We start from the raw sequence: 24008 nt of genomic DNA, 5'->3' as shown, positions 1-24008 counted from the left end.
AAAATAAATTCTTTTAAAGGGAGCGTATCTCACTTTCTTCTAGATGGTATTTTTTTGTGGACTGGTGGACGAAATTATGAAGTCGCTTAGGTTTTTTCGAAGATGGTGTTTGGATCGAGTGGTCGGATTAAACAAATACTCTAATTACCGTTTGGTGGAAATTGTTCGGCAGCCATGTTTAGATTAACCAGCAATAATTTACTACATGTACCCAAAAAATAACGGTATAATACAAATCGCATACCTCGGCCTGCTTTCTGCTTAATGAAACATTGGAGGAGGCAAAAAAGCTTAGATGGATCGGCATGACAACTCGGCCCCCAGTCTGCAGCTCGAGCCCTCGGTACGTGTTGGCACGCGTAGCTGAGACGAGAGACCCCGGACAGTCCGCGTGACTTTCCCCCCTTCTTCGTTCACGCCACTCACCCTCCCCGAGTCACACCCGGTCGGGAACTACCGACCAACCGCAAAACAGTAGGGGACAAATTAGACATCATTGCTGCCAAAAAAATAAATAGAAATGACAGCGTGCTTCTTGTGCCAGCCTATCAGGAAAACCGAAGTGTTGGACACAAAATTATAGTTTAATTAACATAAATAATTAAGCGCAGTGTCAGCTGGTTGGGTCGCCTGACTTGAAAGACCCCGCCCATAACAGGTTGTGATAGGCGAATATGCCAAGGGGCCGGGTTGTGCAAGTGCAATTTTAGGGCCGGCCGATACACACGCTGCCTTGCCCATATTGCCACACACAAGACATGATACCTGTGTATTGGAAATATACACAAACCCCCGTGCGTTGTGATTCTCTGCCCGTGCATTTATTAATGTGCTCGGGTTCAGGGGTTAAAAGTGCGCAGACATTCTTTGCACCGGAGTCAAAAACCGGCACACGGCCTGCCATCGCACGAGTTAGAGCATTGTATTGCATGGGCTTAGGAGCAGAGAGTCTGCCAAAGTTCGGCACCACAGCACGGCAGGACGAACTATAGGCTCGCATCCTCATGGTAGGACACCGTCCAGAGAATTTGTACTGTATCTGAGTCTTCAGAGTCTGATCGGGGGATTTAGAGCAGTGGATAGAAGTCACGCAGTTTTGGAAAATCACCGTGCTAGGGCAGGCCTCCCATACCGTGCCAAAGCGCCTCCCGCCCCGTCAACATTATAGAGGTGACGCGCTAGAGACACACACCGCGCCGTGTGGAGCTAGTGGAGGGAACCCACCCATCAGTGCAAACCGGCGACCCCCTCCACCGAGCCTGACTTAGGAGGTGCCCGCTTGCTGACATCGCGTGTTCAAAGGTGAGACAGAGGCTAAATGGCAGCAACCATTGTTGCCCCTCAGCTGCTTTCAGTTTATAAATAGTCATCATAGACAATATCGAGAGTTAAATTCAGGGCGAATGATATGTGGCTAATGTTTGCTGTGTGTGTGTGTGTTGTTTGCCTAATGCAGGGTTGCAAGTTCACTGTCAACGGTTCAGACAAGGACTGTAATGTGTTGATTAGTTACCCGAATGACGTGCATTATTTAATCATGCACTTCAGTATCCAAAACACTTTTTGTTCGATGAACGTAAACCTGTAGGTACCACACTGCCTTAAAAACACAACCCTTAATGCACTGTGTGTACTCGCACTATCGCAACGTCGTTTAGCTGCAGACATATCATGAACAAACAAATCACAATGATTTTTTATCAACAAAGAGTGTCTGTTATTATTCCACGTTACCCGAAGCTAAAAAAAGGTTTTTGTTTTAGATGGTAAAAGTACTGTCTTAAACCATGACTTTGTGTATTGTTGTAGTTAATTTTGCTTGCATGATTTTCGCCCACTTGGCATCACAGCTAGAAATGTTACTTTAAAATATTGATGTTTGGATTCTCCACGCAAAGGTTACTGTCAGTTACTACTGAACTGCAATTTTAAAATTTGTTTCACTTCTGGTGTTTTTTCCCCGTTTAAATGTCGGTTTAGGGAAACGGGCCTCATTGCATCGCCAATTTCTTTATGACAGCGTCTGTGATTATATTCTATTTATCCTTCCATAAATATATACTGTAGTAATTGGCAAACAATTAACAGAGATATTGTTTCATTCCTATTGATTCGTTATTTAGCTGTAATATCGGTAGGAGATGCTTGTAGTATGAAACAAAATTTGTAGTCATTCCATGCACTGCATGTTGTATAGTTAATCCCCTGTTCATAACTGCTATCTGCCCGGCGGATGTATATAGGCCTACCCTACCCAAACCATTCATTTTCATCATTTGTATCTAACAATCTTTACAACCCTAAGTCTTCCTCCCTATAAAGTGGTATAAATCAGACCAAGAAAGTGGCACAGTCACATATCTTCATCAGCCATCATTTGAAACAAAATCTTGTCCTCTAAAAACAAGCTACACTACATGCTTCTATGAATCTACAACTACACGATAAAAACTAATGCCTGGCCGATCTAGACATGTTTTTCAACGAAAAAACATATGGTCTGATTAAAATAAATTGTATTTTTGTTTATGACAATTGTACGGACCCTAAAACTCAAGTCAATTACAAAATTTACTTTATGAACATTGTATCGGAGCTGGTGGATTAGAGAATTTTAACAACAGAAGGACGTGTACTAAATGCACTTGTTGTGGCGGGTTACTTATGAACTGCCATGCATTTCCATACACAATGATTGTGAGCTATTATTTAGTCTGTTTGATATTCTTAGGCACGATGGAAAGTTGAAATGGATTGTAAACGTTTGGTAATTGGAACCCACTGTAGTTTCAATCCTATAGTCTTAAAGGTATACCATTAAAACTAACATGTTAAAGGGAAGGTACACGTTTGGTAATTACTCAAAACAAATATTAACTTAAAAACTTACTTGGTAACGAGCACCGTAGAGCTGTTGATAGTAAAAACATTGTGAGAAACGGCTCCCTGTGAAGTAGCATAAATTTTGAGAAAGAGGTAATTTCTCACTAAAATAATAAAAAGACTTCTAGCTAGAAGTCTTTTATTCCTGTCTGAAAGCACACAAATTCGTCCAACAAGTGTGTTTATTCTCATCATTTTCTCTCAACTTCGATGACCGATTGAGCCCAAATTTTCACAGGCTTGTTATTTTATGCTTATGTTGGGATACACCAAATGAATAGACTTGTTTTTGACGATTACCAAACGTGTACATTCCCTTTAAAAAAATATCATTTCAAAAGGTGGTAGCGTTTTTGAGATATGGTCGAAAATCTGGAGCGGTTATGTCCTTGCAGGAAGACTCTGCAATTGAAATACACAATCTGCGACAGTAACGCTTCTCAGATTCAAATTTGGGGAATAAAAAGTTATATCTTTGACCATGACCGCAGCATTTCGAAGTGAAAAGTTTCTTTTAAAAATGCATTATACTATCCAAAGCTGCTCTACTTGTTACCAATTAGTTGTGTTTTGTGTTCTAACTTCCAGAAAGGCTCATTTGTGTTACCCAATCTTAAAATGGGGAATAGTCCTCGCTTAAGTAGCTGTGTGAAACTGTTAGGTTTTCATATTCAGGATAATCTTAAATGGGATTCCCAAATTGACAAAACAAGTAAGTTTGTATCGACATTAATTTTTAAGAGTGATTACTAAACGTGTAGGCTACAAAACCCTTTAATTAGTTACTCGTGTATAGTAGTCAATCGAAAAGACTTCTTATTATCTCCCTGCCATTATGATGTCATGAAGGAGGTCTGACCAACTTCTTTAAAGTTATGACCACGAAAAGTGGTTTTCAGGACTTAACTTGATCCATGAATAATCTGTAAGACTGCTGTTTGAGTTCGTTTGGGGCAAACTGCACACCACCGTTGTAAACAATTTGAATCTTAGCCTATGTAGTTTGTATTAAGCTGTCAAGGAAACACAATAATTTAGGCTTGTTTATCGTCCACTTTATGGGACTTGGTTGGTAATAGAAAACAACGAAGGTGTAGCAAAGTAACTGAGTGTAATGTTTTTTTTTTCTCTGATTACTCTTGATTTGAGTGAATTGTATTCGGTTAAGATTAACTAAAAATTAAAACTCCCTGTGCTATCATACAAATTAATTAGTGAAATTACACAATTACGTTACAACCTTTATTGAAATTACTCATATACAAAGGTAATTAAAAAAAAAATCGAAGCTCGTGATTTAGAAGTTAATTGAAAACAATAGCATTTGATTTTAGACAAATATAAATTGTTTCCCTCTCATGTAATTTGCAGAAACCGATGTCAATTAAAAATGTTTAAACAAATGTTGGTCACAAGCAAACATATACCCTGAACAACTTAACTGTCAATTTGTACTGGACGCTATGGGTAATTGTCAAAGACCAGTTTTCCCACTTGCTGTATCTCAACATATGTATAAAATAACAAACCTGTGAGCTCAATTGTGGTCGTCTAAGTTGCGAGATAATAGTGTGAAAAAACCACCCTTGTCAGACGAAGTTGTGTGCTTTCAGATGTCAAATTCTAAATCTGAGGTCTCGAAATCGAATTCGCAGAAAGTTACACTTTTCACTTCAGAGGGAGCCATTTCTCACAATGTTTTATACTTTCAACAGCATACCATTACTCGTTACCAAGTAAGGTTTTATGCTAATAATTATGTTGAGTAACTCCCAAGAGGGTCCACTGCCTCATACTGTTAATTTGTACTTAATTCGACTTTGCACTTGGAACTTCCATGTCGAAGAATACATTATTCAATTTCGTTTGGGTTGTTGAATGTTGATTTACCTGTTGACATGAAATCCTTTTCCTTCATAAAACTTTGACAAGTACCACTCTGAAAACGTAACCAAGAGCTTGTGTTTCTGTTCATTTTTCTCTGTTGACCCAACGTCAAATTTAAACTGTTTAAATAACGTAAATTGGGTCCTTAAATTGGCGGGGTATTTCCGCCATGATAGTTTGGGTTTGGTGGTGGTTTAGAGTGTAGCTGCACGAGCGGAAACTATGGTGTTGCCTCATGTTAGTTGACGCTATTTGGTGCCAAATACTGTGAACTCAGGAAAGCTTAAAGGAACATTCCAGAATTAAAAAGCTGATGGCAGTGTAATCCACCATATACATAAATTGACAAACCTGTTGAAGTTTGAAAAAGATCGGCACGAGAACAGTGAAAAACCGATTACACATTTTGCATGGTGTCGATTAACAAAAATTAATAAAACGCTCACTGAGCGATAAACGGGAAATTAGTTTTTAAACATTTCTCATCAAATATGACATTTCAGACACAAATATTTCAAGAAATGTTTTCTACTCTCATCATTGTTAGACCGTGAATGTAAATCTGTGATCTTTAGACGAGTTTTTTGTCTGACTTATTATGTAATGTTCCTTTAAGAGAGTGGGATGGCCTGGAAGTTTGCGCGGGAAATGAAGGTCACAATGTATGTTGTTATCACGTCTGATCACAAACCCTCCTTCCTTGTTGTGTTAGAATAGACGCTTTAGAATAAAGGCACATGGACACGTTTGGTTACTACTCAAAATATGTAGGCCTATTAGCATAACAAATTACTTGGTAACGAGCAGTGGAGAGCTGTTGATAATATAAAACACTATGAGAAACGGCTCCCTCTGAAGTAAAGTAGTTTTTGAGATAGGTAATTTCACTAAATGTTTTGAATCTGGCATCTGAAAGCACACGAATTTGTGCAACAAGGGTGTTCTTTCTTATTAGTTCTTTCTTGCATCTTCGATGACAATTTTCAAGTACTCCCTAAAAAGTACCCAATAGACAATGCTGACTCTGGTTGTTATACAGAAATGTCTTATCTTCTAGGTGAAAATGTAAAAAAAAAAAAAAAAAAAAAAAAAAACTTGCAAGAAATGACAGCCACAACTTCAGATCGAGACGAGCTTTACCAATTAGCAATTAAATCATTTTGTGAAATGTAATAACTAGTCCATTTGTAGATAAGAATAATGAGCACCCAAGTTTGGCTCTTCTTGAATGAAAGGTGCAGCCTGAATATACAGCCTGCGTACCGACAACTTTACAATTTGTCCTAGAAAGTTCTGAGCTTTAAAGTAGACGTGTAGAAATCCTACAGTCTAATGAGTCAATACAAATTCAAACCAGAGAGTCGACTGCTCGATGTTTGTTCAAAATTGAAAATCACCACCCACCGATCCCGACTCTAGAAATGAAAAAAGGGATCACACAGTCGCCCCAGAACGAAGAAGGGGGGAACTCGGTTAATTGGTCATGGTCTGGCAGGTCCTTACCGCCGGGGCGCCGCTGCCGTCGAAGCGAGCCGAGACGAGGGTGTCCTTGGCCGTGAGAACCAGGCCGGGGCTCCCCGTGCGTGCATCATGCTCCATACCCAACCTCTCCCGTAAAGAATCACAACCTCTCTCCTCTCGCACGCTGTGAGTAGCATACTGCGTGAGATTTCAGCTCTGTGGCTTTTTGGCAGCACGTGGAAACCTTGGGAAATGATTTGCTACAAACACGCACGCTTGGTGTACCATGTTGTCGCGTCTTCCGTTTCTAATTGAAAGTTATAGTGTGCTGCAAATGAAAATTTATGAATCATACTTACACTTGCACTTTTCTATATAAAACAAACTTGAGTTTTAAAAGCTTGCACACTGTTAACAACCGTGTTTAAAATTAACCTGTTTTACTCGTGTAAAATTAACCTGTTTTACTCGTGTAAAATTAACCTGTTTTATCGTAATTGAAAACAGGTCAACACAGTTAACAATCGTTTTAAAATTAACCTGTTTTGATCTCTCCTCGTTTACTAAGTCACAGTGGGTGAATCCAATATGCAATTGTAAAAGGTGCTTTTGGACACAGACACTTTGTGAAACATTACAATGACAAACGAACTCAAAGTAAATGCTTGGTTATTTCATCTTTGTCAGATTTTCATTCCAAATGTTGAATTGAATCAGTTTGCAAGAGAATCTGTTTAAATTGACACTTTGTTCTGTCCACTTTAGCTCTTCACTCAAATTCGCCTAATAGTTATTGCAGTTCTTCATTCAATTAAGAACATCGGCCCATGTACTAATACCATTCACTGTTTTAAAATAATTTTTATAAATCAAAACTCTTTGGTTTGAATTACGGTGATTTGTTTGTAGTTCTTTTCTTTTCCGTCAAAACTTATCCACTAACTTAAGTTTCAAATATCGACTAGTTACCGTCTTGTCATTACATCAAAAAACATTTTGATTGGTGTTAACACGTTGCAAGTTTGACGTTTATATGAACAATTTCTTCTGCTAATCTTAGAATTTACAAAACATAATGCATTAAAATAAAAAATTAAAAGTAATATTTTAAGCACTCAGAAGAAATGACAACGACTTTGTTTTATAAAGTAGAGAACAACCATAACCGAGAAGAGAATTAATGTAATTATGGCGGACGATTTATTAAATTGCCAACCTCTCTATTTCAAACGGTAAAGTTTCGTCATAATGACCGTGTATTTATGTTCAGCCAAACACAACATTCACTGATCTAATTTACTCTGTGAATACCGTGGAACTCGCTGACCTTTCTGTATTCACGTGACCTGTTGTATCATGGCGGGAAATCTAGTGAGAAATCAAATTACAAGAATTGCCCTGAAGACATATTCTTCGTTAGGTTTACGTCCGTACGGTCTGTATATAACATGATGCTTTTAATTTTTACACGCAATGTTGCATGTTTTTGTCCTCAAAAAAGAACGTACAAAAGCCCATAGTTATACTGCCATAGTGGATTCGAGTAAAGGTCGCCAACGACTAAAATCTACGGTATTTATTGTTACATATATTGTCTATATTTTGAATACAAATAGGCAACTTTCATGCAGTAAGGTTGAATAACGTCTTCATCACAACAAAATGAAATTTGTAAGGCATTTTCGTCAATAGGGGGCGGTATGCAACTGTGACGTGAACTGCAACAATGTGCCCGCTGCGCAGTGTACCATTATTATGAACTGAATGGTTGAGAATACTTTCGAGTGACTACATTTTTAATCAAAAAGGCAAAGTAGACTTGGAGGCTTAAACATGATTTAAAAATAAGATAGCGTGTTTTTTAGCGCAATTTTGGGATAATTCCTGCTGCTTAACACTCCGTTGTTTTTTGTGATATGTTATACCATAAAATCGCTGGTTGTCTGTGATCATTAATTTTTATTTCGGCCTTTCATTCGATTTGCATCACTGGTAAACGATTGTAGAATATTGATGTAAATATTGAGTATTTGATTCAGCGCAATATATGATTGATAGAGTTGCAAAAAATTCTTTACGTGACTCTTCCATTACCGTGTGTTTAGAACATTATTCAAATTAAGCAAGACTTTGCTCAAATTTCGCCACAGCATTGTTTGCGGTATGGTTTTAGTTCTGTTCTTCATGAGATAATACCCCGGTCGGGTTCACAGCATTCTGAAATCAAACACCTAAGATCATATCTAATAAAGCATAACCGAAGAGGGTTTGATCCCTGGGGACAAGGAACTTTACCGTGGGATCGAGGCAGGATCGAACGACATACGCGTCTAAGGTTCTAGTGTATTTCCCATTGAATATGGATACAGTAAAGGCAACTTCACATAGCACCGTACTTCATGATTATGAGGTTGTAAGTGTATACATAAGTTGTGTTGGTCATGAAATGAAGGCACTATATAAGAGAGACATGATGCAGATATGTAAGATGATATGACAGGAGGTCAAGTAAGACGGTGGCAGTCACTTGTAATTGTCTTTTATTGTCACTGAATATCTTGAAGGTGTATACTTCGGCGGAATTAGCTTGATTGCAAAGCAAAGTATTACTTCAGAATCAGTGCCTCAGCACAACGAGAACACACTGGGTTAAAGATGTATCTTCGAAATTAGTTTGATTACGAAGTGAGCACATTAGGTTTTAAAGGTATAACTTCGGAATTAGCTTTTTACAAAGTGAAGTGTAACTTCAGAATTGGCTTCATTGCAAAGTGAAGTATAACTTTGAAACTAGCTTCATATCAAAGTGAGGTATAACTTTGAAATTACCTTGATAAAACAGCGATTACATTGAGTTATAGGTTTAACTTTGAAGTTATCTTTATTACAAAGTGATGTATAACTCCGATAGCTTGATAACAAAGTGAGGTATAACTTCAGAATTGGCTTCATTGCAAAGTGAAGTATAACTTCGAAACTAGCTTGATAACAAAGAGAAGTATAACTTCGGAATTGGCTTCATTGCAAAGTGAAGTATAACTTCGAAACTAGCTTGATAACAAAGTGAGGTATAACTTTGAAATTACCTTGATATTACAGCGATTACATTGAGTTATAGGTATAACTTTGAAGTTATCTTCATTGTAAAGTGAAGTATAACTTCGAAATTAGCTTGATAACAAAGTGAAGTATAACTTCAGAATTGGCTTCATTGCAAAGTGAAGTATAACTTCGAAACTAGCTTGATAACAAAGTGAGGTATAACTTTGAAATTACCTTGATAATACAGCAATTACATTGAGTTATAACTTTGAAGTTATCTTCATTACAAAGTGAAGTATAACTCCTAAATTAGCGTGATTGCAAAGTGTAGCACAATGGGTTAAAGGCAGTGTACACTATTGGTAATTACTCAAAATAATTATTAGCACAAAACCTTACTTGGTAACGAGTAATGGGGAGAGGTTGATGGTATAAAACATTGTGAGAAACGGCTCCCTCTGAAGTGATGTAGTTTTCGAGAAAGAAATAATTTTCCACGAATTTGATTTCGAGACCTCAAGTTTAGAATTTGAGGTTTCGAAATCAAGCGTCTGAAAGCATACATCTTCTTTCATTATTATCTCGCAACTTCGACGACCGATTGAGCTAAAATTTTCACAGGTTGGTTATTTTATGCATTATGAGAAACACCAAGTGAGAAGACTGGTCTTTGACAATTACCAATAGTGTTCAATGTCTTTACCAATAGTGTTCAATGTCTTTAAAGGTTTATACCTTCGAAATCAGCATGGTTACAAAGTGAGGACGTAAGGTTTTCCCAAGGCTCGGTGGGTATATAATATGATCTTCCACATTTCCGCAATATTAGTAATTTAATTTCCGTTGAATGCCACATGAGGAATATGCTCCCATGCCAAGAAAACAAGACAAAACAAAACAGAAGTCATGCAGACAATGTACACAATAGCGAATTCTTTATTCGATTGTATTCCCACAGGTTTTTATGACAATTGGCGGATTGTAATTAAAGTTCTTTTCCACAAAAAAACCCTCTGATACGCCAAACCCCTTATAAAGAACTTCCACATATTGATGTCTGATCTTATGATGAGCTCGTAGAAATAGCATTTCAATACGCCGTTAATCACTGTTGCTTATCTCGACTACAATCAAAATCAACTTGACATTATCGTGTACAGAGTCGTTATTTGTACTTAAAGGCAGTGGACACTATTTGGTAATTACTCAAAACAATTATTATCATAATACCTTTCTTGGTGACGAGTAATGGGGAGAGGTTAATGGTATAAAACATTGTGAGAAACGGCTCCCTCTGATGTGCCATAGTTTTCGAGAAAGAAGTAATTTTCCACGAATTTGATATCGAGACTTCAGATTTAGAACTTGAGGTCTCGAAATCAACCATCTAAACGCACACATTTTTGTGTGACAATGGTGTTTTTTTCTTTCATTATTATCTCGCAAGTTCGATGTCCGATTGAGCTCAAATTTTCACAGGTTTGTTATTTAATGCATATGTTGATATACACCAACTGTGAAGGCCAGTATTACCAAAATTGTCCACTGTCTTTAAAGGGACACATTGTATTGGATCGGGCGAGTTAGTCTTTGAAAACGTTTGAAACAGTTTGTTATGAAATGCAAATGGTTAGAAATTGTACAGTCTTCCTTATACGTCGTGAACTAACACGGCACGCCGATCGACCGTGTTATATAGTTTACAAAGTAAAAGAGAAAAAAAAGTCAAAATCGAGTCATATTTGTTTTGATCATTAAAGGCAGTGGACACTACTGGTAACGACTACTTGGAATCTGTTGATAGTATAAAACATTGTGAGAAACAGCTCCCTCTGAAGTAATGTAGTTTTGGAGAACAAAGTAATTTTCAACGAATTTGATTTCGAGACCTCAAGCATCTGAAAGCACACAACTTCTTGTGACAAGTGTTTTTTTTTTATTTCATTCATATCTCGCAACTTCGACGACCAATTGAGCTCAAATTTTCATAGGTTTGTTGTTTTATGCTAAATTATAAGTTTTAAAACATCTTCCTAACAATATGCATTTTATGAAACTGTTTCAAACGCTTTTCATAGACCACATCGCCCGATCTTAAGGCAATCTGTCCCTTTCAAACACGACAACAGCCGTGTGTTTACTGAAAATAGAATATGTGAATCACCGAACAAAACACATCAATACAAAACAAAACATTGATGTATTCTCTCTTCATGTCTGTAAACAAAAACCGATCAAAATTCATATTCAGATAATCCAAAAATCCAATCGTGTATTTTTGTTTCCTCAGACAACTTTAAAAATTAAACTTGATGGATTTTGATCACTTTACGTAACATTGCCGGACATGGTATAATGGCAAACAATCGTCAAAGCATATAATTATTACACTTTTACACCCCGTAACTAAATAATGACTTGAACTCCTAAATCACGACACTCGAGACTAACCAAATGTGACAACGCCCGAAAAATTATGAGAAATAATCAAGAAATAAAAAATCAGCGACTTTTAAAACGAAGACATCAGTAGAAGTGTTATAGTAACCGGAGTATGAAACAGATTGGAAATGTTAGATCGTATTAGGCCTTAATGTCTGAAAACTACTAAACTCAAGGGTTTTTGGAGAAGAAATCAAGAATATACCCAATCGTTTTGAGCAGTATTTGTTGTCTTGAGGTTGCCAATAGCAGTCAACGTCTTGAAAAGTAACTTAAAGATGCTGAGAACTACTTCAACTTGAAGAACGATTGCTTGCCATTATTCTGTGCGGTAGTATTAAGTGCCCAATACTATCAATTAGAGTCTATAATTTGTTTGGGGAAAAGTCATACAAATTCCATTTCTGATTTTCTGAATCCGAATTTTGATCGGTTTAAGTTACACAATTAAGAGAGAATTAATCACTCGGAAAATTTGTGGCGATGACGTCCATATTGGAAAAAAAAATCTACCATTGAAATACACATTCTGAGAAACGTCACTGTCGGTAACGCTTCTTAGATTATCATATGATAGGGATAAAAATTATGTATTTTTTTTGCCATAACCACAGTTCCTCGAAGTCAAAAGTTCCTCAAAATGCATTGTACAATTCAAACCTGCTGTATACTTCTTATCAAATAAGTTTTTATCATGTTTCCATTCATTTTTAGAGTCATTACAAAACGTATACAGACCCTTTATTTACGGAATATCAAAATGCTATTTAGCAGTAGATCAGACCTCACGTTCGGCATAAAACCGAGGCATCAGAATTGTTTTTGATCTGATTCTTCTCAAACAGATTTGTTTATCATTAATTTGAGGACAATGGCTCGTTAAGACGGTTGCATTTATGGGGGCACGTGTAAGCTGTACATCAGCGGGGCTGGGTGTGAGTGGGTACCCTGGTCATCGCTGACAAGACACCGGGGTAAGGAAACGCCTCGTTAGTGACAAGCTGCGACCGGCAAATGATGAGAGAGGTTTTGAAGATGCTACAAGTGAAACGATTTCTGTTGTACACTCTTTACCAATTTCAAAATGTCGTGTGGTTATTATTTTAACACACCCTTTTTATACACATTCTCAAAAAAGCATCCTTGTGGAGCATTATTTTGTTCTTTCCTTCGTCCCACAGTTTCCCATAGACTTTGTACACAAATTTCCAATTTTCCAATTTTCCAGGTCTTTAGAATTTCCCTATAGAGTCCTTTCATTGCCCTTTTTGTTTTGTCCTTGGCCTCCAGAAGGTACCCAATTATGAGCACACACTGGTTGAATAGCAGTATATTGAAATACAATTCAGTTTAGGGAGTTATTCCAGCAGGCAAACTATCCACCAAGACCACTTCAAGTTTTCCAGCGTTTTGGGCATAATTTTGTTCTATCTGAAAAAAATGTTCTTCGAGTTTTAACTTCTTTCCAATTACTTTATACACAATCTGAGAAACGTTACTTACAGTGACGCTTCTCAGATTCCAGTTTTTGGGATACAAATTTATTTCTTTTTCCACAACCGCGGTACTTCAAAGTGCAAGGTTTCTCAAAGTGCATCATCCCAAAGCTGCTGTTACCATGTAGTTTTCACTGCCGCTAATTTTCATCGTCTTACAAAAACGCATAAAACACTTGTTATGAAACATTTGAGCAGTATTTATGGAATACAAATGTTTGCCCCATTGGTAGTAAATTATTATTACATGTACGTCATCATTCCTATGCTGTAAGTCTGACTAATGTAATCGTATTCGAGTTATGTCATTTAAAGGCAGTGGACACTATTGGTAACTACTCAAAATATTTATTAGCATAAAACCTTTCTTGGTGACAAGTAATTGGGAGAGGTTGATGGTACAAAACATTGTGAGAAATGGCTCCCTTTGAAGTGCCATAGTTTTCGAGAAAGAAGAAATTTTCCACGAGCTTGATTTCGAGACCTCAGGTTTAGAACTTGAGGTCTCGAAATCAACCATCTAAACGCACACAACTTCGTGTGACAAGGGTGTTTTTTCTTTCATTATTATCTCGCAAGTTCGATGACCGATTGAGCTCAAATTTCCACAGGTTTGCTATTTTATGCATATGTTGAGATATACCAACTGTGAAGGCTAGTCTTTGACAATTACCAATAGTGTCCACTGCCTTTAATATCATAAGAGTCATGTATCTCGAACGAGCGGTTTTTAACATAGACCTTTTGGCGAGCGTAAAACGTGCACGTAATGTCATGGCAATGCTTATTATGATCGTTTAAGCCTTGACTCATACTCAACGTATGTAAACGATCCTTTACGAGTATACACGTTACTTCATCTCATGCATTCTAGAAACAAGGGTAGCATAATTGTCGGTCTTGAAACCTTGGAAAGTTTGACAAATCTTTTCTTTTATCGACGAGATTTACGGCAGAATATATAGAATTAGCTGTTGCAAAAAAATAGTTAATGGCCTGACGTGTTGACCCTATAGCAGAATCTTTCTTGAGATTTAAGCATTGAGTTTGTAAATGCATTTAAAAGAAACCCCTGTAAGTGTGAAGCGTAGAGGGCGTGGTGACATGGTGTCAGCTTTACCAGTGGTTGGTGACCTTTGACCGTAACTATAGGTCTATCAAGTAATCGAATGTATATGCTATAAAAGCTGTTATAAAAACGATCAACACGCTTTATTATTTTGAACTACCATTTTTCATTGGTACTTGTTCTGATCACAGCTTCTTCTAAAAACTATTAAATAACACTTGTTCCACACTTGTCATCGGTTCTTTAAAGACAGTGGACACTATTGGTAATTGTCAAAGACTAGCCTTCACACTTGGTGTATCTCAATATCATGCATAAAATAACAAACCTGTGAAAATTTTAGCTTAATCGGTCGTCGAAGTTGCGAGAGAATAATGGAAGAAAAAAACACCCTTGTCACACGAAGTTGTGTGCTTTCAGATGCTTGATTTCGAGACCTCAAATTCTTAATCTGAGGTCTCGAAATCAAATTCGTGGAAAGTTACTTCTTTCTCGAAAACCACGTTACTTCAGAGGGAGCCGTTTCTCACAATGTTTTATACTATCAACAGCTCCCCTTTACTCGTTACTAAGTAAGGTTTTATGCTAGTAAGTGTCCCCTGCCTTTAATGGCCTGACGTGTTGACCTTGTAGCAGAGTATTTCTCGAGCTTTAAAGCAACGAGTTTGTGAATGCATTTCAAATAAACCTGAGAGAGGGCGTGGTGACATGGTTCCAGCTTTACCAATGGTTGGTAACCTTTGACCGTAACTATAGGGCTATTTGTCACCTGTTCTTCTCAAAACCAAAGTTCTTATCACAGCTTCCTTTACAAATCTACAAATATCATATTTTGACCACTTTCACCATTTGTCAACGGTTCTTTAATGATCACTGATTCTTATTCGAACCTTTATTTGATAGCTTCTTCAATGATCATTGTTTCTTCTTCGAACCTTAATGAAATCGGTTCTCCAACGATCACTGGTTCTTGTTCGAACCTTCATTTGATCAGTTTCAGTCCTTCTGTGAGTTTTCATTTGATCGGTTCTTCAATAATCACTTGTTCTTCTGCTAAACTTCATTTGATCGATTCTTCATTGTTCACTGGTCCTTCTGTGATGTGATCGGTTCTTCAATAATCACTCATTATTCTCTGTAACTTCATTTGTTCGGTTCTTCAATGATCACTGGTCCTGTTTTGAAACTTCCTTTGATCGGTTCTCTAATGATCAATGGTTCTTCTTCGAAAGTTCATTCATTCGGTTCTTCAATTTGTGTTGGTTCTTCTTCGAACCTTCACTTGCTCAGTTCTTCAATTATCACTGGTTCTTCTTTGAACCTTCATTTTATTGGTTGTTCTTTTCCGAACCTTCATCTAATCGGTTCTTCAATGATCACTGGTTCCTCTTCGAACCTTCATTTGATTTGTTCTTCAACGACCAACGGTTCTTCCTAGAACCTTCATTTGATCGGTTCTTCAATGATAATTGGTTTTTCTTCGAACCTCCATTTAAACATGACTTCTCCCATACTTCACAAGCTATGTTAGATTGCATTTTGAAAGTCTTTGAATTTCATTAGGGATTCAGTACACTCACGTGATATGACGCACTTAACTTTACATAATCTCTGATGACCGTTCTCACTAATAAAGATCAGACGAAATAATATGGCTCGTAATCTGTAAAAACGTCATTTTTATACGCGTTTCCATGGCAACCACCGATATAAATATATTAGTTTGCACGGATTTACTAGGCTCAATAAAATATGGTATTTTCCGCACAAATAAAGCTCCCGTTTCTTTTAAACCTCTTTACAAAATGTTTCTCAAATGGCTTTGAAAACATCTAATGAGTCGTTTTATTTGCAGAGCTCGCCATCCCGTCCACACGCCCTCTAGGGGGAAAGATCCCCAGGGTGTCTGAATATATATTTCATAATTTCTTGGAACATCAAGTCACCTTTTAAGTTGCGAGCATAACTTGTTGAGCGGGCAAGCAACCTTGAAAATAAAAATTTTACAAAGTTGAAGGTGGAATATATACGTTTGATTTGTCAGCAACTTTCTGCTTCCTGCTTTCTGCTGTTTCTTTGTTAAGTATTGCCGTCGTTTAGATAGTTATGCCATCTAGAGTTGCGTATATACTTTAGTTATGAATGGCCCGTTAATATGGATGGGTGTATTTGTTTCGCTCCTTGCAATGTCGTGTACTGTTTTGATCCAAAGCGAGGCAATGTAGGTAAGTTCATATGGTTTCAATGGCACCATAGAGACAGTAAAACGTAAGCCAATTCAAAATGGCCGCTGATGAAACGACCAATATATATTGATACATTGCTTGCGAGAGAACCACATTGTACCATATCCCCCCGCCACCCAGATCTGAACTGCTCCGTACATAATTGCATATAGGCATTCATTAGGCATTCATTAGTAGCATTGCATGAATGTTATGAAATATGGAATATTTTTGGAATATTATTATCATTGAACCAAACATTCCATGTTTGACAAAACATGGAAACAGAACAACATGATGAGGCATCGTCTCAACGTCACTCTAAAACGGGATGACACGTTTCGGAAGTCTTCCCATTGAAACTTCCCAGAGAGATTTTTGTTTTACTCTTCTCCTTCTTGACTCTAGAATCAAGAATGTGTGTACAAAGTACAGGTATGCCTTCTAAAAGCGAACTGCCGTGGTGTCAGCGACCTGTATTCAACGCAGCACATAAGAGCTCCATGCAGATGCGATATCCATTTTTTTTTTTTTGTAGAACACGAAAATATAATACGCGAAATTTTCGGCAGGGGCTTAAAAATCAGTCGTTGTTTGGGTAAGGTGTGTGGTTGCATAGGTGGTATCAGTAACCGATAAGTGAAAAGAGTGTTCGCTTTCATTGTGCTACGTTGAGACAGCGAATTACAGAATATTTTGCACGGGGAATGTTTTTGGCGATGAGCCGATTTGTGCCAGGTAACCGAATTTGACTGATATAGATCATCACTTTGGAACTGAAGTTGGTGACATTGTGATGAGGACAGGGATTTTTTCTTCTTCTTTTTTTTTGCTGGTGCAAAATGCTATTGGTATCTGACGTGTAATACATATGGTGTTTTCGAATGCGATCACTTAGCGAGTAGTGTAATGCACTGTGCTAGTTCGCCTTCTCACTCGGATGGGTTACTTGCATTTGGACGGTGTTAAATCTCTCTGGATGTTTTCACAAAGTATTCTATCAAACCGCATCCAGTAGAAGCAGGAATGAAGACAATTTTACAGTTTTTTTATGCATCAGATCCTAAAATGAGGTAACAACACTTTGCTTTTTGATTTCATGTCTTGGTTTTCATGGATGACACAAATATATCCAATATCGATGTACAAGGTATATTTATAGACATTCACTGTACAAATGTCCAATATCCAATATTGATGTATAAGAGTTATAGGCATTCACTGTACAAACCTACAGGAATGTCACACATCCAATATCGATGTGCAAGGTAGACATTCACTGAAGATGGGAATGTTCAATATCCAATATGGATGTGTATAGAAATTCACTGTACATATTTACGGGAATGTCCAACATCCAATATCGATATACAAGATAGACATTCACTGTACAAACCTACGGCAATGTCCAATATCCAACATTGAAAAAGCAACAATGATAATATTCGCTGTACAAACGTAATGTGAATGTTAAAACCAAACTAACTTTACTGTCATCAATTTTCACCTCCAATGAAATCTCTAGAGACAAGACAATTTTTTCAGTGTGCAAAGTGGAAAATCAATATTTTGTCAATGTGTGACCAATTATAGCTCTACCGGGACCGGGCTTTTGTTTAACGGTTGACATGGTAACAGCTGACCCCTAGAACAACTATTTCTCTACTATGTGACCCTAGATAAATATTGGGGAAGGACTGAACGTTTGGTAGGGATCAGATGTAACGTTATAAGTTTTGGGCAAATATATAGTTGGAGTGACTGCCCCCTTCCCAATATGATTCATAGTGTTGGCGAGAGGGTGTTCCTGGTGTCTTTTGGATGGACACTCTGTTTTAATTCGGGACACCCTGTTTTATCTGGCATTTACATGTGAACACTATTGACACCCATTTTCTTTTTAAGTTTCCAGCAAATGTTGACACCCTTTGACCAAATCCTGGAAAAAAAAACCAATATGGTTAACAGTAACCAGTAGTTTTCCGACGGCAACTTGTTACATTGAGAAATAAGATATTGTTATGTATACTGTAATTGTTTAACAACTCTGTAGTCAAGCAGAGGACATTTTGAGGGAAGAATTTCAACATTTGTTTGATTTAACCTACTATTATTTCCATTTATCCCTTCATACATTTCACTTCAAGATGACACCTGTGAATTACAGTTTCACTTCTGAACTTCGTATGTTGACTTTCAAAAAATTGTGATAAAATTTGCATTTAAAGAGATAAAGTTTTACAATTATTTTATCTAGAAAATCTGAATGAAATCGAGCCTACATTATTCACAAGTATGTCGTACTAACAACAACGAAATGACATCCACCTATTATACGTCTGTATAATATCACAACTCAATCGTGACCAGAATATCGACTGCAACCATAATGCAGTCGAAATATTTCATTGTGAAATTTGTATGATAAAATGTCATGAGCTGTCTTTTTTTCGCCTTCTTCTCTAAGACATAAAAAACAGCCCCTTAATTGGAACAGTAACATACTCAGTCTCCTACTCGAAGACGAAAAGAAGAAGACGAAGACTAGCCAAGGGCCAACCTGTTTCAAGACCTACGCACGCCTTACACCAGAAGCCCGAGAGTAGCGCTGCTATACCCACGAGTGTATCATGTAATTTATGTAACCCGCTTCAGGGTTGTGATGCCATTAGTTTATGTCAAAATTATATTGAACGAGACAGGAAAGTCGGGACAATAATCCGGCGTTATCATATCCCCTTTTGAACTACACTTAGTCCCGTGGGACCCACCCGGTTGTAGTGTTGATTAGCGCCGAGAAGTAAGAAAAAACGACGGGGTGAAGGAACGAGGAAATTTTCTCCCCTCTGTCCCCCGGTCGCGAACGGGGGAGTCATGGAGGCCCCGAGCTTATTAATAAAAAACTATGGGCTCTTTTACCGTGTTATCCAAGAAAGGCTAGACGGGGGATACTCGGGGTCAACTCGTCAAGTAGGTCAGCGAACCCGATGCTTTTTGTCCGAAGGAAGAGAGGTGCTTGGGGAATTATTATCAGCACGAATAGTAAATTAATCATATATCACCTCTCACTCTCGGCTCCATGCAGTTATTCTTTTTAATAATTGCATTTATTTCAAATCAGAATAAGGGCACGGTAGGATGGAGAGGTCTTCAAGGCAGTGTTGCGCGGTAGAGTTGTGTCATTTGATTTAAATTCGAGGCACGGAAATAAACCCTTTTTGCTAGCGGCAATTAATTGTCATTTAAGAAGCAATAAAGCTAAAGATTTGTCCTTGTATAGGTGTACAAAATAATAAATATACAACAATTGAAAACGTAAGAAATAAACTTGACGTTGATCGTTGCATCAATATATGTTTTGTTTTCCTAAGAAATATTGCTATATCTTTCATGCCAGGTGAAGAGTAACATTTTCGCAGGGTATTTTTCGGCATTATCTCACAAACGCAACCATGTTTCGAAATGAAATTTTACATGTTAATTTTATTGTATGGGATTATTAAAACAATCAAACACTTCCTAAAACTAAAGGTATACTTTCCCCTAAAGATGTGGCGAGATGCAGTTTGTGTCCAGTCATTGTCATTTTTACTTTGCCAGACAAACTTGATTTGATTGGATAAAAATTGATTCAGATAAAATGCAACAAGAACACCATAAAACAATAGTTAATCCTATTTACATTGAAATCCTTACTTTGTTTAACTAATAATTAACACTCAAAAAATCATTACATTATTTCAAATTTCACTTTTCCAAACAAACTTAAACTACTTTTATTATTTTGGCTCAATCAGATCCAGTTTTTTTTACTTTCCTCAAACTTCACCGTTTTCCTGGTATAGCTTTTAGGGGTCACATGTTTGCTAACATGTTGTCTGCGGACTGATTTCTCCCCTAGCGGTCATGTTACAACAGCATTACGGGTGTCTTCATCCGCGCTGTCAATTAACACCAAGGTATCTATCTAGGCGTGTAACGAATTTAAGTAAGGGGAGAGGGGAGGCGATGGACGATCCACGAGATGTGATTTGTGATTATAGGCCTACCTCTCAACGTAGGGAGGGGATAACGGTCAAGTCCCTTGGATCATTTACAAATTTGGTTCCATCATCGGCGGCCATTTTGAATTTCTTACGTTTCGCTGCCTAAAGGGTGTATAGTTGTGAACATCGCTGTTGTTGGCAACTACATGTTGTACGCATAAGATCGTTTGAGATGACTGAAATCTTAGATGAAATGGTTAAATTTAGGGAGGGATTCGGTCAAGTCCCACGGATCATTGACACATTCGGTTCCATCATCGGCGGCCATTTTGAATTGCTCACGTTTCTCTGCCTCAGTGTGTTTAGTTGTTAGCATCGCTGTTGTTGGCAACCACATGTTGTACGCATGAGATCATTTGAGATGACTGAAATCTTAGATGAAATGGTTAAATTTAGGGAGAGATTCGGTCAAGTCCCCCGGATCATTGACACATTCGGTTCCATCATCGGCGGCCATTTTGAATTTCCTACGTTTCGCTGCCTCAGTGTGTTTAGTTGTTAGCATCGCTGTTGTTGGCAACTACATGTTGTACGCATGAGATCATTTGAGATGACTTGAATCTTAGATGAAGTTTTTAAATTTAGGGAGGGATAACGGTCAAGTCCCTCGGATCATTGAACAATTTAACTTCCATTATCGGCGGCCATCTTGAATTTCGTACGTTTTCGCAGCTGCCCTTTAGGGTGTATCAGTTGTGAGCATCACTTGTTGGCAACTTGCTGCACTACGCAGAGATCTTCTTGAAATGACTTGAATCATAGATGAATTTGCTAAATTAGGGTAGGATACGGTCAAGTTCCCATATAATTGACTTGGTTCCATTATCGGCGGCCATTTTGAATTAGGGTGTATTAGTTGTGACCATCTGTGATATTTTTGCAACATCATGTACTACGCAGAGATCATTATTTTGAGATGCTTGAATCATAGATTTTAGTTTATTTAGAGAGGGATACGGTCAAGTCCCTCGGATCATTGAGAGATTTAGTTACATCGTCAGCGGCCATTTTGAATTTCTTACGTTTCGCTGCTGCCCTCGGGTGTATCAGTTTTGAGCATCACCGTTGTTTGCAACATGTTGTACGCAGAGATCATTTTTGAGATGACTTGAATCACTGAGCTGAAATTATATCACAAAATGATACTCATCCGCAAATCGAGTTGACAGTAGAGGGCGCTGTTCGTTTAATAGTGAGTTTACCTTGACTGTACTGCGCATGGTTCCCTTCCTCCATGAGTGAACTTACCTTCATACGGTATTTTTCTTTAACATTAAACCAATAATTAGACGCTTGTGGCCTGGGTAAACTTTTGCAGTTGAAAACAAAAACATTTTTGACAACAAGTATTTAAAGGTTTTACGCAGTGTTAAGAGTTCACATAAAGACAAGATAGTATTAGAATGTTGAAAATAATAAGTGTTGTTTATCAGAGACCTAAACAAACGTGAATATCTCAACTTTAAACCTAGTCATTCGGTCGTTACCAATCGTTTCCAGGAACAAATTCCGTCTGAAATGTTGTCAACTTGGAGAAAACCTAACATAAACAGCCTCTTACATTCAGTTTCAACCCAGTGAGCCAAAACAAAAATGCACTGTCAAAAACAGCAATTTACAGAATTGTTTTGTCGCCAAATGAATGAAACACAAATTACACACACGCACAAATCAACAAAAAACTTGATTGAAATAGAGTATATCCATCGACAATTTTAGCGCTTCATTTGATCTTTTTGTTTTCTTCAAATTCCCACGTGTAAACTGAATTGACTTTTCCAATAAAATGATTTATGATCGCAAACTTAATATGACCTTAGCTTAAGGTCAAAACAGTTAAGTGTTACGTAACCGTAATTATTATTCAGGTTAAATTACTCATATAACTGTTAGCATAAAAAAATGTACTTGCTAATTAGCAATGGATAGCTGTTGATAGCATAAATCCTTGTGAGAAACGGCTCCCTCTGAAGTAACGTAGTTTTTTAAAGAGGTTATTTCTCACTCAAATAAGATTAAAAGACTTCAGGCCTGCAGCCCTTAATTAGACATGATAGCACACAGATTTGTGCAACTTCGATGACCAATTGAGTCAAAATTTTCATAGATTTGTTATGTTTATGCATATGTTGGGACACACCAAGTGAGAGTACTGGTCTTGACAAAAGGTGTTCAGTGCCAGCCATTAGAAGCAGGGGTTAGTCGGTCATATAGACAGCATGTTGGTGTTTATCGAAGAATGGGCAACATTGTGACGTCATAGTGTCCTGACCCGCTTACCAGTGACCTTAGCTAGAGGTCATTGACATACAGGTCACACTTATTCGACCACTATCTCCCTTGCAATCTATCCATGAAGATAGTCCAGATTAATGAAAGATCAGTTGAAAAAATAACCTCTAATCGAAGGCAAATAAATCCGGGGAATTCCCTAACCGACTGGCAGATTGAAACTAACATGAAGTAGTATACGTGTTGTTGTGTTTTGCCTTTCCTGTCGTTTATACTCTAACGGGATGTGATGTTAGCTTTATGGCCTGGCCAAACTGCTTCCATCGACTGATTAAAGGTGATGTGTGCCGCTGTTTACCAGTGGTGGGTTTCTGGAAAACGATTGATTGGAAATTGTACAAAACATTCCTATGTAGGGAAAACAAGTTACCGTCTTTTGAGATTCTGAGCTTAAAGGGGAGTTATACGTTTGGTAATCGTCCAATACAAACATTTGGTTAGAAGCCTACAGCAGCTTTAGATAGTTTTGAGAAAAACTTTACTTCGAAGAAAAATAACGTGGTTATGAAATAATAAAGAAATTGTTATGCCCAAAAATTTAAATCTGAGAAGCGTTATTGCAGTAAAAGAAATGCTGTTTGAAAAATGCTCGAAAACGGCCAGATTTGATTTCTCCATTCTAACATGACTCCAAGCTTTGGATTCATGTTTGGGTTTTAATGAAGCCTAATTAATAGCTTCAACGAATAATATTGTACCTTTAAGATACACAGTTGCACAACATATTTTGTTTTCAGTGAGCTATCCAATAATAATTACAATACACTGAGTATACATGACGCCAACTTGCAGTATCGTTCAAAAAGTGGTGATCCAGACGACTGATTAATGTATCAAATAAAACAATTTGGGCCTTGGGATGCACTTTTGGCTAATATAAACACCAAACAACCGTTGGTTTTTGAAGCAGGCAAAACTGGTAATCAGATGGCATATCTTTTGGGCTATGATGTTGAACTTTAATCACTGGGTGTGTTGCCGTCAACAATAGACAATGATGTGATGATATAGAGGCGAAGTTTAACGTGTCTTTTCAATACATTCGTTCATGTTCAGAACCAAGTTATCTATGAACCCATTAGGGTCACGATGGCATTTTGGTGTACATTTCGTTGAGAGTAACCTTGCGATAGCGCCTTCTGCGTTGGTCGCCAATTGGCACAAC

The 24008-nt window shown here is 37.6% G+C and overlaps 1 protein-coding gene across 1 annotated transcript in view; it reads left to right on the top strand.

Annotated features, from left to right (window-relative positions):
* The first annotated feature begins 880 nt into the window (after positions 1 to 880).
* LOC117295478 (nuclear receptor subfamily 2 group F member 1-A-like) overlaps positions 881 to 24008 on the top strand; it is a 46023-nt gene continuing 22895 nt past the window's right edge. The window contains exon 1 of the mRNA XM_033778149.1: positions 881 to 1302. The gene's annotated coding sequence lies outside the window, so the exon portion shown is untranslated. The remainder of the gene's footprint in view (positions 1303 to 24008) is intronic.

Source organism: Asterias rubens, chromosome 10 (genome assembly GCF_902459465.1).
Source record: "Asterias rubens chromosome 10, eAstRub1.3, whole genome shotgun sequence".
In the NCBI taxonomy this organism is placed as follows: domain Eukaryota; kingdom Metazoa; phylum Echinodermata; class Asteroidea; order Forcipulatida; family Asteriidae; genus Asterias; species Asterias rubens.
The sequence above is the reverse complement of the archived record's forward strand: the minus strand, read 5'-3'. Positions and strand labels throughout refer to the sequence as shown.